The sequence below is a fragment of the Ovis canadensis genome, chromosome 6 (genome assembly GCF_042477335.2).
Source record: "Ovis canadensis isolate MfBH-ARS-UI-01 breed Bighorn chromosome 6, ARS-UI_OviCan_v2, whole genome shotgun sequence".
Taxonomy (NCBI): Eukaryota; Metazoa; Chordata; class Mammalia; order Artiodactyla; family Bovidae; genus Ovis; species Ovis canadensis.
In genome coordinates, this window is record NC_091250.1 from 59,150,992 (window position 1) to 59,165,801 (window position 14,810).

The following is a 14,810-nucleotide window of genomic DNA, read 5'->3' on the forward strand; positions in this document are numbered from 1 at the left end:
CCCACCCATCCTCAACTCTTGCCTGAGACCAGCCTGTTGCTCTTAGCCTGGGACTGCCTTTCTTACCTCTTGATGATGAATTTACTCTTTCCTGAATTCTGGGTCTTCTTTCTTGCTTAACTCTTTGTTTGGGTGAAAGATACTCTGAGATGCTAGAAAAGTGGCCTTTAAAATGACCTGTGTAAATATATTGGCATACCTGTCCAAAAATTTTCTCTCTCCTCATCTGTGATTAACATTTGGCTGAGTATAGGATTCTTTTTTTCTTTAATATAAATTTATTTGTTTTAATTGGAGATTAATTACTTGACAATATTGTATTGGTTTTGCCATTCATTAGCATGAATCCACCGCAGGTATACACGTGTTCGCCATCCTGAACACCCCTCCCACTTCCCTCCCCATACCATCCCTCTGGGTCGTCCCAGTGCACCAGCCCCAAGCGTCCAGTATCATGCACCAAACCTGGACTGGCAATTCATGTAGAAGAGTTGAATTACAAAATTCAGGATTTTGAAAATATTATTCCATTGTTATTTAGTTTCTAGTTTTGCTTAAATTGTCAATTGCCATTCTGATTCTCCATGCTTTGCATACGATCTTTTTTTTCCTTCAGTGGGAGTGTTTTGATCTTAATTGATTTTAGTTTCATTAATTTTATGCTGATATGTCTTAGTGTGGGCATTTTTTAAATTTCTTTTTCTTTATCATCATTGTTCTGTACACCAGTTCAGTTCAGTTCAGTCACTCAGTCATGTCTGACTCTTTGTGACCCCATGAATTGCAGCACTCCAGGCCTCCCTGTCCATCATCAACTCCCAGAGTTCATGTCCCAGGAGTTCAACTCCCAAACTCATGTCCATCAAGTTGGTGATGCCATCCAGCCATCTCATCCTCGGTCGTCCCCTTCTCCTCCTGCCCCCAATCCCTCCCAGCATCAGGGTCTTTTCCAATGAGTCAACTCTTAGTATGAGGTGGGCAAAGTATTGGAGTTTCAGCTTTAGCATCAGTCCTTCCAAAGAGACTTTAATTCTGAAAAGTTTTCTTAATTTATTTCTTGGACAGTTTCCTCTTTTAAATTTTTCTTGTTCTTTTTTCTAGAATTTATATTAGCCATATGAAGAAACTTCTGGATTATCATTTATTATAATTTTTCTTATCTACTTTTAGAAAATATTGGCCTTTTGATTCTACTTTCTTAAAGATTGCTGTTGAGGTCAAAGGATATGTGGAAAGATGCTCAATGACACTGATAATCAGGAAAATGCAAATCAAAATCACAATAAAATATCACCTTACCACTGTGAGCATGTTTCTTTTTCTTTTCTTTTTTTTTTTTAAGACAGTATTGGTGAAATTAGAAGAGTACAAAATGGTATAGCCACTATGGAAAACAATATCATAAAATTAAAAATCGAACTATCATATGATCTGGAAATTCTACTTTGGGGTATTTATCCAAAATAATTGAAGTTATGATCTCAAAGAGGTATTAGCACTTCCAGGTTCATTGCAGTATTATTCATAGTAATCATGTGTAGAAACAGCCCACATGCTCAGTCGCTCAGTCATGTCTGACTCTTTGCGACCCCATGGACTATAGCCCACTTGCAACCCTGTCCGTGGATTTTCCAGGCAAGAATACTAGAGTGGTTTGCCATTTCCTACTCCAGGTAATGGGTGAATGGATAAGGAAAGTGTGTTATATACACACAATGGAACATCACTCAGCCTTACAGGAGAAGGAAATCCTGTAATATGTGACATGGATAGCCTTGAAGACATTATGACAAGTGAAATAAGCTATTCAGAGGACAAACAATGCATGAGTCCACTTACATGAGGTATCTAAAATAGTCAAACTCAAAGAGCTAAAGAATGCATAGCAGTTTCCAGGGGCTGAGGGAGAGAGAGACTGGGAGTTGCTAATTAGCATGTAAAAAATTCAGTTATAGAAAATGAATAAGTTCTAGGGACCTGCTGTACAATATTATACCTATAGATAACAATACAGTATTTTACACTTAAAAATCAATTAAGAGAGTAAGATCCCTAGTTAACTGTTTTTATCATAATAATTTTTTTAAAAGAGATTTCTTTCAAATTTTTAGCATAAGTTATTCTTTGAAGTCATTTACTGTTCTCTATTTTCTTTTTATGTCATTATGTTCTTATTTCAGAAATGCAATATCTTCTCTTATCTCTCCAAGATTAAAAGTGAAAACTGAAAGGGAAAGTTGCTCAGTCACATCCAACTCTTTGTGACTCCATGGACCATACAGTCCATGGAATTCTCTAGACCAGAAAACTCGAGTTGGTAGCCTTTCCCTTCTCCAGGGGATCTTCCCAACCCAGGAATTGAACCGGGGTCTCCTGCATTGCAGGTGGATTCTTTGCCAACTGAGGTATGAGGGAAGCCCTCCAAGATTAAAGACACAGGGTAATTTGATTGCTTATTTTAAGATCTATTTTGTTCATTGTTTGCCTCTTTTTATGAAAACTTCTCTGTACTATTTGCTTCTCATTTCGTGTAGAGGTGTTTTGTTTTTTTCCCATATATGTCTAATAATTGTTGGCTACCCACTTGCATTTAAAATTAAAGCGCTGAAGAGATGACTGAACTGCTTGACAAGGCTTCACTATGGAATGACTGCTTTGGGATGATAACACTCTTTGCTGCACATTCTCTAGGCCTAACCTTCTTAGTGGTCATCCTCATGGCCTCAGAGAAAAATCTTCCAATTCATTGCCTATACATGATAGTAGAAGGGAAAGGATGAAGAACAAGCCTCCATTCCAAAGTTCTTGGAGCTGACAAGAAGTATGAGGATTTTATTGTTCAGTATGTAGACTTTTCTTGGTATCTTTGTTTTCAGTATTGTGCTTCTTTCTCATCTGCAGGGTCTTGAAAATCTTGGCTTAATTTCTTCAATATGGAAAGTTTTCTCCTGTCAGAAGTGAAAGAGACAGTTACCTAGCTATACAGGATAAAGAAATAATCCCATCAATTTAACTGCTCCTTCTTCAAATGTTCTGCTGCTGCTGCTGCTGCTGCTGCTGCTGCTGCTGCTGCTGCTAAGTCGCTTCATTTGTGTCCGACTCTGTGTGACCCCATAGACGGCAGCCCACCAGGCTCCCCCATCCCTGGGATTCTCCAGGCAAGAACACTGGAGTGGGGTGCCATAACTACTATAAATCTTAAGAAGACCTTCCAAGGAGGACCATGCCTCAAATACCTGAACCTTGTAAGGATCTGAAACATAAACTAGCTTGCTTCTCATTTAATATCTCCTCAACTTTATATCACTATCATGTTTATTTGTTCTAAGATAATTTTAAAAATTATTCTCATGTTTCTGAATGGGGGGACCTGTATTACTGTTATTTGCACTGTGGAAGATTAAATTTTCCAAAAACAGCTGCAACAATATCTTTTATCCCACACATCCTTGTTTTCACTGTGACCTTGTTTTTCTTCCATGAAGACACAGAATGCATGTCTTTTCCCATGGAATCTGGTTAAAACTTTATACAACTACCTCAAAGAATAGCATGGGGTGAAAGTGGGGCTCTGTAACTTGAAGAGAGTTTATAAGGAGCAATAGGGCACTTCCCAGCTATCTCTCTTGGGATGTTTGCTCTCCTAATTCAGCTACCATGTTCTAAGGAAGCCCAGGCTACATGAATAATTGTATATAAGTGTCTTGGTGAATAGCCACCATTTAAAGTCCCAGGGGATATTGAGTAGTAATCATTATCCATGTGAGTGGAAAAATTTTTGAGCTGATCTCACCCCAGGCTGATATCTGATCACAATTGAATGACTAACCCTGATTCATCAAGGCCCAGTCTCCCCCAGAACTGTGAGAGATAATAATAAAATAATTTTTGTTAATTTGTTACTGGGATAACAGATAACTGGAAGCATACATTTATAATTATATTTGTGAGTGATTTTTTTTTCCCCTTGTGAAACAAACTAATGGTTCATCTTACAATAAATGACAACTTCAACTGAGAAAATCTATCTGTATTCTACTTTCTCAGTCTTGTTAACTCCTCACTTCTCTTCTGCTGCCTATGCTCCAAAAATTTGTTGTCCTCTCGTTTTATTGGTGGTTCTCCAGGTGGTCTTATATCCTTACTTCATTCTCGTGTAAGTGAGATTTCTGGAAGGAATGGTGACAAGTGTGTGTTCAGTCTGCTATATATAGTTGAACTCATCATTCTGTATATAAGGTTCTAAATTTATAGATGTAGTTTTGACACCAATGGTTACCTAATGACAGCATTTTATCTTTTCTGTATTATTATTCAGGTTTCTTGTTTTTTTTTTCTTTAGTGAAATTTAGTGCTGATTAACAAAGTTGGTGCTTTTTAACCATTAGTTAAATGAAATCTATGAAATGAATAGAAAATAAAAATGCAACTCCCAAAATGGACAAATAATAAAAATATAAACAAAAATGGATCACAATTATGTATGGAATGGCAGTAAACAAGACTACATAAATTTCTGATCCTCTATTTCTGAAATAGAAATATCAATTTTAACAGAAATTATGTGACAATTTAATGAGATAATAGCTGTGAAACTTCTTATTATACTATAGTACCTAATACATAGTATATAATGTATCCATGATAAATATTGGCTCAATATGGATGCATTTACTGTAATTTCCTTCATTATTTTAATGAAACAGTTATAAATTAAATTTTAAAAAGCATAAACTATCCCTGAACTATTCATAATGCTGTTTTTCATAACATTCTGTGTACTAGTCTCCGATTATGAATGCATTTAAACATAGGATTGCTTTATGTCTTCCCAGCATCTATTTCCTTTTCTTCTTGTAACAGTTCTATTTCTCTTATTGGCTACAGTTGTGCTAATCTGACCAAAACATGACTTAGCCTTCCCATTGGCAAGAGGTAGATAAATGGTTTAAACTAGACTATAACTAAGTTCTCTTCTAAGAATTTGAATATTAATCTGAGCAACATAGAGATTTTAAGTGGTTAGATTTCACTCACATCAAGGAGAGAACTTTGAAAAAACTGTCCATCAATTCTTGTTACTTAGATTCCTGGAACTGTCTTGTCTACCCTTGCTGATACATGTTTCTTCCACTATTCCTTTGAATCACTGAGCAATTCTCTCTCCATAATAAATTTCTGTGTTTGCTCAGATTATCCAGAATTGATTCCTGTTGCATGCCCCTGAAGAATACCAATTAATATACTGATATTCAGAGAATCTGTTTATAACAAAAAGATAGAGCATAGTTGGAGGTAGACTCAATGTGACACAAATGAGGGCAGTTTAGCAAGCTTTTAGTTTTCATAACTGTTCCATAAAATATCTTGTTTTTCTCAGAACAGGTCTTTCTTATATATATAAAGCCAAGTTTATTTAATTTCTACTTCATTGAAATTTCAACAAAGCAAGGATACATGAGGATATATTTGGGAATATATGAAAGTAAGTTCTAAAATAAAGTAAAATTAAATAACCATAATTGAAAGCAAGATTTGTTTCAAATATGTAAGAAATCAAAACTGCCTTCACTGGACAGGCAAACATATTAAACACTCTGATGTAAAAGTCAGGTTGGAAAATTTACTGTAATACATTAAATCAACTTACAATGTTAAATTCACATATCATTTGGAGGTTTTCTCTTTCAGCAAGCATTTACTTGGCATGGTAGTAAACTGAAGTCTTTTATGAGCTGTTGCTTAAATAAAACACAAGGGAGGCATTCATATGATGGGCCTCTGAACACTTTGCCAAATTTTAATTATCCATAAACAAAGACCAGAAACCCAGAAAAAAATCTATTAGTGTTGCCATGTCTTCTTAAAGCTCTTCCTTTGATTATTTCTATTGCTACTCAGAGTCACTTTATTACCAGCTGATGGGTGGCACAGATGGCTCAGAGCAGAGAGGTTTGTTTCTGTCATGGTCTGCACTATTTCTTCATGCCTTTTCTTAAAGCGTTTTGGTGGGTTTCAATTTCGTTTATTTCGTGGGTAATTGTTTCACTGCTTTTGCTGTTGTTTTTACTTAATTAGTCCGAAGATGGTTATGTGAATAGGGCACTTGACTGGACCCTGTTGAACTCATGGTAACTGGAGATGGCTCTGTGTATTTCCCCCCTGCAGACTGTTTGATCAATGCCCTGGATCATTTGACTCTTACTATGTGATGAAAAGCCTTGTGTCTGAGCACGTGTGTAGTTTTGGCTTTCCAAGGTTTTCTCAACTTTGATTTGCTTTCCCCTCTTCCCTCCTCCATGAAATTAAAAGACACGTATTCCTTGGAAGAAAAGTTATGACCAACCTAGATAGCATATTCAAAAGCAGAGACATTATTTTGCCGACTAAGTTTCGTCTAGTCAAAGCTATGGTTTTTCCAGTAGTCATGTATGGATGTGAGAGTTGGACTGTGAAGAAGGCTGAGCACCAAAGAATCGATGCTTTTGAACTGTGGTGTTGGAGAAGACTCTTGAGAGTCCCTTGGACTGCAAGGAGATCCAACCAGTCTATTCTGAAGGAGATCAGCCCTGGGATTTCTTTGGAGGGAATGATGCTGAAGCTGAAACTCCAATACTTTGGCCACCTCCTGTGAAGAGTTGACTCATTGGAAAAGACTCTGATGCTGAGAGGGATTGGGGGCAGGAGGAGAAGGGGACGACAGAGGATGAGATGGCTGGATGGCATCACGGACTCGATGGACATGAGTCTGAGTGAACTCTGGGAATTGATGATGGACAGGGAGGCCTGGCGAGCTGCGATTCATGGGGTCGCAAAGGGTCGGACATGACTGAACGACTGAACTGAACTGAACTTCCCTCCTCTCCTTCCTTTTCCCCTTCTCTTTATCTCTCCATACACATACACATGTATTTTCATCATTCAGGGCCAATTTGGTCATTACTATGTAAGAGAGAAATTCAATGCAGAGTAAAACTTTTAGCCCCAAACTCTCCTACTTGACTACTTTTCAGCTTCTACACATGCTGTTCATTTGTACTGCATGTTTGTCTGCTCTCTCACTATCCTTGGGAGTTCCTCTGCATTGCTACAATCTTTAACTTGTGTGGGAATTTGACTGTAGAAAATCGTAACATAAGCTTCAGGCATCTCCTACATTCCTGAATCCACAGATTGCATTAGGAAGACTTCAGTGACTCTATCTTTGCCCCATTCCTATGATCTTTGATAGAAAATTTCCAGCGTTAGCTCGCAATTCAGACTGATTTCTCTCCCCATAGATTTTCAACTCTTTTACACTTTAAGAATCAATTTTCTGCCCCAGGATTATTTTATGTCACCTTTCTGAAAGTTTCATTTAATATACTCTGCTTTTTAAATTTTATGTATATTCAAAAGTTCATAGGCAATGAATCTGTAGAACATGTGAAAATGTAGTATCTCCATGTAGCTTCCACCATATCCTTTATATGTGAGTGTCAGAATTATATTTCAGAGTAAGGACCAAAGAGGCTTTAGGAGAACGGTATTTCATTAACTCACCTTCTGGCATTTTAACTGTTATCATCTGTACAGTTTAGTTTTATTACAACAGACATTATTATGATAACTTTTCCTACTTTATCTTTGCAATTTATTGGAGCAGTTAATTTCTCAAAAAGTAAGAGCATTTTTTCTCATTAGAAATTCCTTCATGGCCTCTTTAATACATGTTCCTTGCTATTTAGATGAACTGCTGATAAGTGATTTTGACTTGTATCCTCAATAATGTGAGATGTTTAACAGAAACTTGGCAAACCACTTAGAGGCTGAAAAACTGGCCCCTAATGATTAATTTCTGTCCCATTACTGCCACCAATGGTGAACAAGTTCCCATATTAGCAACAGTCAAGCAAATAAACCTATTAACTTCCTACGGACAAAGTTTTGCTTTGTTTAATTAACTTTTTTCCCCCTAAGATTATTGTTTCTCCTTTTGATTTGTAAATCCAGAATTTGACAACATTGAGGTTTAAGGGACTCTGTTAGTTTAAAGGAAATGAGAGAGATATCAGTTATCCAACAGATGCGCTCCTCAGAAATTCCAAACCAGATAGCTCATCATCCAGGTTATTGCCTTTGATCAAATGAACCAGCAAAAATTAATCTTCCTTTCTCTTTGTCACATTAAAATTAGTCCATCTGTTCAAATTTTATCCCTAACCTCTCTTTTGTACCTATTTCATATTTTCAGGTATTTTCCTCTTTTGGAATTTGATTTCCTTGTGTTTATTTCTCCAACTGTTGTCTCCTTACCCAGCTTTAACACAATAAAGGAGAAGAATTTACAACCAAAAACGTGACCCAAATACGACAGCCTTGAGAAAGTCTTCAGTTCAGTCATTCAGTTGTGTCCGGCTCTTTGCGACACCATGGACTGCAGCAAGCCAGGCTTCCTTGTCCATCACCAACTCCCAGAGCTTACTCAAACTTATGACATTGAGTTGGTGATGCCATCCAACCATCTCATCCTCTGTGGTCCCCTTCTCCTCCTGCCTTCAATCTTTCCCAGCATCAGGGTCTTTTCTAATGAGTCAGTTCTTGGCACCAGGTGGCCAAAGTACTGGAGTTTCAGCTTCAGCATCAGTCCTTTGAATGAATATTTAGGACTGATTTCCTTTAGGATGGGCTGGTTGGATCTCCTTGCAGTCCAAGGGACTCTCAAGAGTCTTTTCCAACACCACAGTTCAAAAGCATCAATTCTTTGACACTCAGCTTTCTTTATAGTCCAACTCTCACATCCATGCGTGACTACTGGAAAGACCATAGCTTTGACTAGATGGACCTTTGTTGGCAAAGTAATGTCTAGTAAGTGTTAAATGGGATGTAAGAAATACTCAAGAATGATATTAGTAGGGCAGGTATTCACAAAAAGAGAGAAAATGCTGACTGTGATGAGGAAATGAAGAACCATTTTAACCACCCTAACATGAAAATTATTTGTAAATATAACTTTTCGTATCTCTGTCATGTTTCTCTTTCCATAGGAAATATTTCTCTTAAAACCCATGAAGTGGTCCACACTAGGAACTCAGTGATTGCAGATCCTACCTCCCGAGTTTAACAACAGTTCTGACTAGTAAATATTGTTTTTTAAGTCCAGTTGGTAAGTCAGTTTTAACCAACTATATGATATTAACCTCAACAATTCCAGCATTTATGGATGTCTGTGAATGTTTGCTCAGTCATGTCAGTCATGTCTGACTCATGTCTGACCCTATGGACTGTAGCCCACAAGGCTCCTCTGTCTATGGGATTCTCCAGGCAAGAATACTGGAGTGTGTTGCCATGCCTTCCTCCAGGGCATCCTCATGACCCAGGGACGGACTTGCATTTCTTATGTCTCCTGCATCATCATGTGGGTTCTTTACCACTAGCCACCTGGGAAGCCCTAATGCATGTCTACCATATGTTAACAGATAGATGGCATTAAGGGTGTTTTACACACACTATTTTATTTATTTCCTTATGCAGTTTGTTAAGGTAATTATTGTCCCTATCTTACACTCAAGAGAACTAAGATGAATAACTTTTTCAAGATTCTAGAGATACTGAGCCACCTCCTGCTCTTTGGATTTAGTTCTTTTCCATTCTGCTCTACCTAAGTACTTTAATATGGTAGTTGTACTTCTTCCACTCTCCTTGTTACATGTCATAATCCACCAAAATTGTACTCAATGTTTTCCAATTTGGGCGAAATAATAGTATAATTTAGATACCCTATCCTATTAAGATTATTTACTGTTATTTCAATAAAGTCCACTTTAGGCTACCACCCATATTTATAGTACAACATTTGTATATTATTAGTATCATTATACATTAAAAATACTAAGTGTGAAAAAAAAAAAAACTAAGTGTGTCTAAAGGTTTGGTAATTGAGTAAGTTTTATATCTATTGCCATGCTACTCTCAAGACACTGGGTGATAAAAAAGACCCACAGGAGTCCTGCTTTAAGCAGTTGATACTAAGAATCCAATGCAGAGACACAGCAGAGCCTGAAGCAAGTCATCAGCTGAGTACTGGTAAGTTTCATGGGCTTTCTATGAAAGAGATACCTTTCAAGAATGCTTCTTGAATATTAAGTAGGAAAACGAACCTGGTCTTTGGGAAGGCCTGAAACAACACCCAAAACTGAGTTTTCATGACACCAAAAAAAATTTCAGAGAGACTGTGAATGGAAAATGTAGAAAATCAGAACAGTTGAAGAGGCAATCAAAGAATCACCCCATTTATGCAAGGCACTGTAAAAGGGGTGCTACAGGTTCAAGAAGAACAAATGATTGATTGGAAGCATGGAAGACAAAAGCAATCTGGATAGCATTATTCTGAATTGCGGATGAAAGAGCTATAGACAGTCTACAGACCTCCAAAGCCAGAGTATTTCTAAGTGGTTCCTGTGCTGATGCTCCCTGAGTCTTGGGAAGAAGAATAAAGCATGGTTCAGTCTCTGATTCCACATATCAAGTCACAGGGCAGTTGGACAAATCTTTTTGGTTTCATAAATTTCTGAAGGTCAGAGGTAGGAGAGAATTTGTTCAATCCAACTTCATTTAGCAGGTAACAAAACTAAGCTTCACGCAGAAAAGTGACTTGATCCAAAGGACAGTAGATGTATGTTTCAACATTGAATGCATTACTATTTGTTACTAGTTAAACCTCTGTAGCAAAGAATTCCTAAAACATACTGACTTGATTAACAGCCCAGACTAGGGAGGTAACAAGTTCATCCAAGGACTCTTCCAAAGCTAATCTCATCAACACATTGTCTAAATAGCAGGAAGTGACAATGTGATACTTTGCCTGAACCCCACGAGTCTGGAAAAAAATGAAGGTTAAGAATTCTTCCTACTTTTCTGTGTTCTAGAGAATAGCCAGTGCAAAGAAGCAGCCAAGAGGAGCAACCCTGCATCTGAGGTCAGGGGCAGTGGCCGGGAGGAGCTACCCCCGCCCAAGGCCAAGGGCGGAGGCTGGGAGGAGCAACCCCACGTCCAAGGAGCAGTGGATGCCCAGGCACAGGAGGGCCTAGAGGAGATATTCCACGTTCAAGGTCAGGAGGGGAGGCAGTCAGGAGATACCCTTTATCCAAGGTAAGGAGCAGCAGCTGTGCTTTGCTGGAGCAGCTGTTAAGAGATACCCCAGGTCCAAGGTAAGAGAAACCCAAGTAAGATGGTAAGTGTTGCAAGAGGGCATCAGAGGGCAGACACACTGAAATCATAATCACAGAAAATTAGTCAATCTAATCACACTAGGACCACAGCCTTGTCTAACTAATGAAACTAAGCCATGCCCTGTGGGGCCGCCCAAGATGGGCAGGTCATGGTGAAGAGGTCTAACAGAATGTGATCCACTGAGGAAGGGAATGGCAAACCACTTCAGTATTCTTGCCTTGAGAACCCCATGAGCAGTATGAAAAGGCGAAATGATAGGATACTGAAAGAGGAACTCCCCAAGTCAGTAGGTTTCCAATATGCTACTGGAGATCAGTGGAGAAATAACTACAGAATCAGTGAAGGGATGGAGCCAAAGCAAAAACAATACCCATTTGTGGATGTGACTGGTGATAGAAGCAAGGTCTGATGCTGTAAAAAGCAATATTGCATAGGAACCTGGAATGTCAGGTCCATGAATCAAGGCAAATTGGAAGTGGTCAAACAAGAGATGGCAAGAGTGAACGTCGACATTCTAGGAATCAGCGAACTAAAATGGACTGGAATGGGTGAATTTAACTCAGATGACCAATATATCTGCTACTGTGGGCAGGAATCCCTTAGAAGAAATGGAGTAGCCCTCATGGTCAACAAAAGAGTCCGAAATGCAGTACTTGGATGCAATCTCAAAAACAACAAAATGATCTCTTTTTGTTTCCAAGGCAATATCACGGTAATCCAAGTGTATGCCCCAACCAGTAATGCTGAAGAAGCTGAAGTTGAATGGTTCTATGAAGACCTGCAAGACCTTTTAGAACTAACACCTAAAAAAGACGTCTTTTTCATTATAGGGCACTGGAATGCAAAAGTAGGAAGTCAAGAAACACCTGGAGTAATAGGCAAATTTGGCCTTGGAATACTGAATGGAGCAGGGCAAAGGCTAATAGTGTTTTGCCAAGAAAATGCATTGGTCATAGCAAACACCCTCTTCCAACAACGCAAGAGAAGACTCTACGCATGGACATCAACAGATGGTCAACACTGAAATCAGACTGATTATATTCTTTGCAGCCAAAGATGGAGAGGCTCTATACAGTCAATGAAACAAGACAAGGAGCTGACTGTGGCTCAGATCATGAACTCCTTATTACCAAATTCCGACTTAAATTGAAGAAAGTAGGGAAAACCACTAGACCATACAGGTATGACCTGAATCAAATCCCTTATGACTATACAGTGGAAGTGAGAAATAGATTTAAGGAACTAGATCTGATAGATAGAGTGCCTGATGAACTATGGACTGAAGTTCGTGACATTGTACAGGAGACAGGGATCAAAACATTCCTCATGGAAAAGAAATGCAAAAAAGCAAAATGGCTGTCTGGGAAGGCCTTACAAATAGCTGTGAAAAGAAGAGAAGCAAAAAGCAAAGGAGAAAAGGAAAGATATAAGCATCTGAATGCAGAGTTCCAAAGAATGGCAAGAAGAGATAAGAAAGCCTTCCTCAGTGATCAATGCAAAGAAATAGAGGAAAACAACAGAATGGGAAAGACTAGAGATCTCTTCAAGAAAATTAGAGATACGAAGGGAACATTTCATGCAGAGATGGGCTCGATAAGGGACAGAAATGGTATGGACCTAAGAGAAGCAGAAGATATTAAGAAGAGGTGGCAAGAATACACAGAAGAACTGTACAAAAAAGATCTTCATGACCCAGATAACCACGATGGTATGATCACTCACCTAGAGCCAGACATCCTAGAATGTGAAGTCAAGTGGGCCTTAGAAAGCATCACTACAAAAAAAGCTAGTGGAGGTGATGAAATTCCAGTTGAGCTCTCTCAAATCCTGAAAGATGATGCTGTGAAAGTGCTGCATTCAATATGCCAGCAAATTTGGAAAACTCATCAGTGGCCATAGGACTGGCAAAGATCAGTTTTCATTCCCATCCCAAAGAAAGGCTATGCCAAAGAATGCTCAAACTACTACACAATTGCACTCATCTCATATGCTAGTAAAGTAATGCTCAAAATTCTCCAAGCCAGGCTTCAGCAGTACATGAACCATGAATTTCCAGATGTTCAAGCTGGTTTTAGAAAAGGCAGAGGAACCAGAGATCAAATTGCCAACACCCACTGGATCATTGAAAAAGCAAGAGAGTTCCAGAAAAATATCTATTTCTGCTTTATTGACTATGCCAAAGCCTTTGACTCTGTGGATCACAAGAAACTGTGGAAAATTCTGAGAGAGATGAGAATACCAGACCTCCTGACCTGCCTCTTGAGAAACCAATATGCAGGTCAGGAAGCAACAGTCAGAACTGGACATGGAACAACAGACTGGTTCCAAAGAGGAAAAGGATTACATCAAGGCTGTATATTGTCACCCTGCTTATTTAACTTATATGCAGAGTACATCATGAGAAATGGTGGGCTGGAAGAAGCACAAGCTGGAATCAAGATTGCCGGGAGAAATATCAATAACCTCCAATATGCAGATGACACCACCCTTATGGCAGAAAGTGAAGAGGACCTAAAAACCCTCTTGATGAAAGTGAAAGAGGAGAGTGAAAAAGTTGGCTTAAAGCTCAACATTCAGAAAATGAAGTTCATGGCATCTGGTCCCATCACTTCATGGGAAATAAATGGGGAAACAGTGGAAACAGTGTCAGACTTTATTTTGGGGGGCTCCAAAATCATGGTGAATGGTGACTGCAGCCATGAAATTAAAAGACGCTTACTCCTTGGAAGAAAAGTTATGACCAACCTAGATAGCATATTCAAAAGCAGAGACATTACTTTACCAACAAAATCCCATCTAGTCTAGAGGCTATGGTTTTTCCAGTAGTCATATGTGGATGTGAGAGATGGACTGTGAAGAAAGCTGAGCACTGAAGAATTGATGCTTTTGAGCTGTGGTGTTGGAGAAGACTCTTGAGAGTCCTTTGGACTGCAAGGAGATCCAACCAGTCCATTCTGAAGGAGATCAACCCTGAAATTTCTTTGGAAGGAATGATGCTAAAGCTGAAACTCCAGTACTTTGGACACTTCATGCAAAGAATTGACTCATTGGAAAAGACCCTGATGCTGGAAGGGACTGGGGGCAGGAGGAGAAGGGGACAACAGAGGATGAGATGGTTGGATGGCATCACCGACTCGATGGACGTGAATTTCAGTGAACTCCGGGAGTTGGTGATGGATGGGGAGGCCTGGTGTGCTGCGATTCATGGGGTCTCAAAGAGTCTGACATGACTGAGTGACTGAACTAAACTGAACTGAACTGAAGATTCATGGATTCCCCTCTGTTTACCTATGATTAGTTCATTTGTGCTCAGTCACTCTTTGCAATCCCATGGACTGGAGCCCTCCCAGCTCTTCTGTCAGTGGAATTTTCCTGGCAAGAATACTGGAGTGGGTTGTTATTTCCTCCTCCAGGGGATCTTCCCCACCCAGGGTTGGAACCCGTGTCTCCTGCATCTCCTTGCATTGGCAGGAGGATTCTTTACCACTGAGCCACTTGGGAAGCCCCCAACCTATGATTAGACAGATTCTAAATTTCTTATGTTTGCCTCATAAATAATTAGCTGAATTGCTTTTTGACAGTGATCAGTTGTAACAACA

The 14,810-nt window shown here is 39.0% G+C and overlaps 1 long non-coding RNA gene across 1 annotated transcript in view; it reads right to left on the minus strand.

Annotated features, from left to right (window-relative positions):
- Window positions 1-1,312: 1,312 nt before the first annotated feature.
- LOC138442445 (uncharacterized) overlaps window positions 1,313-14,810 on the minus strand; it is a 176,420-nt gene continuing 162,922 nt past the window's right edge. The window contains exon 5 of the long non-coding RNA XR_011257683.1: window positions 1,313-2,948. This is a non-coding gene — a long non-coding RNA (uncharacterized lncRNA). The remainder of the gene's footprint in view (window positions 2,949-14,810) is intronic.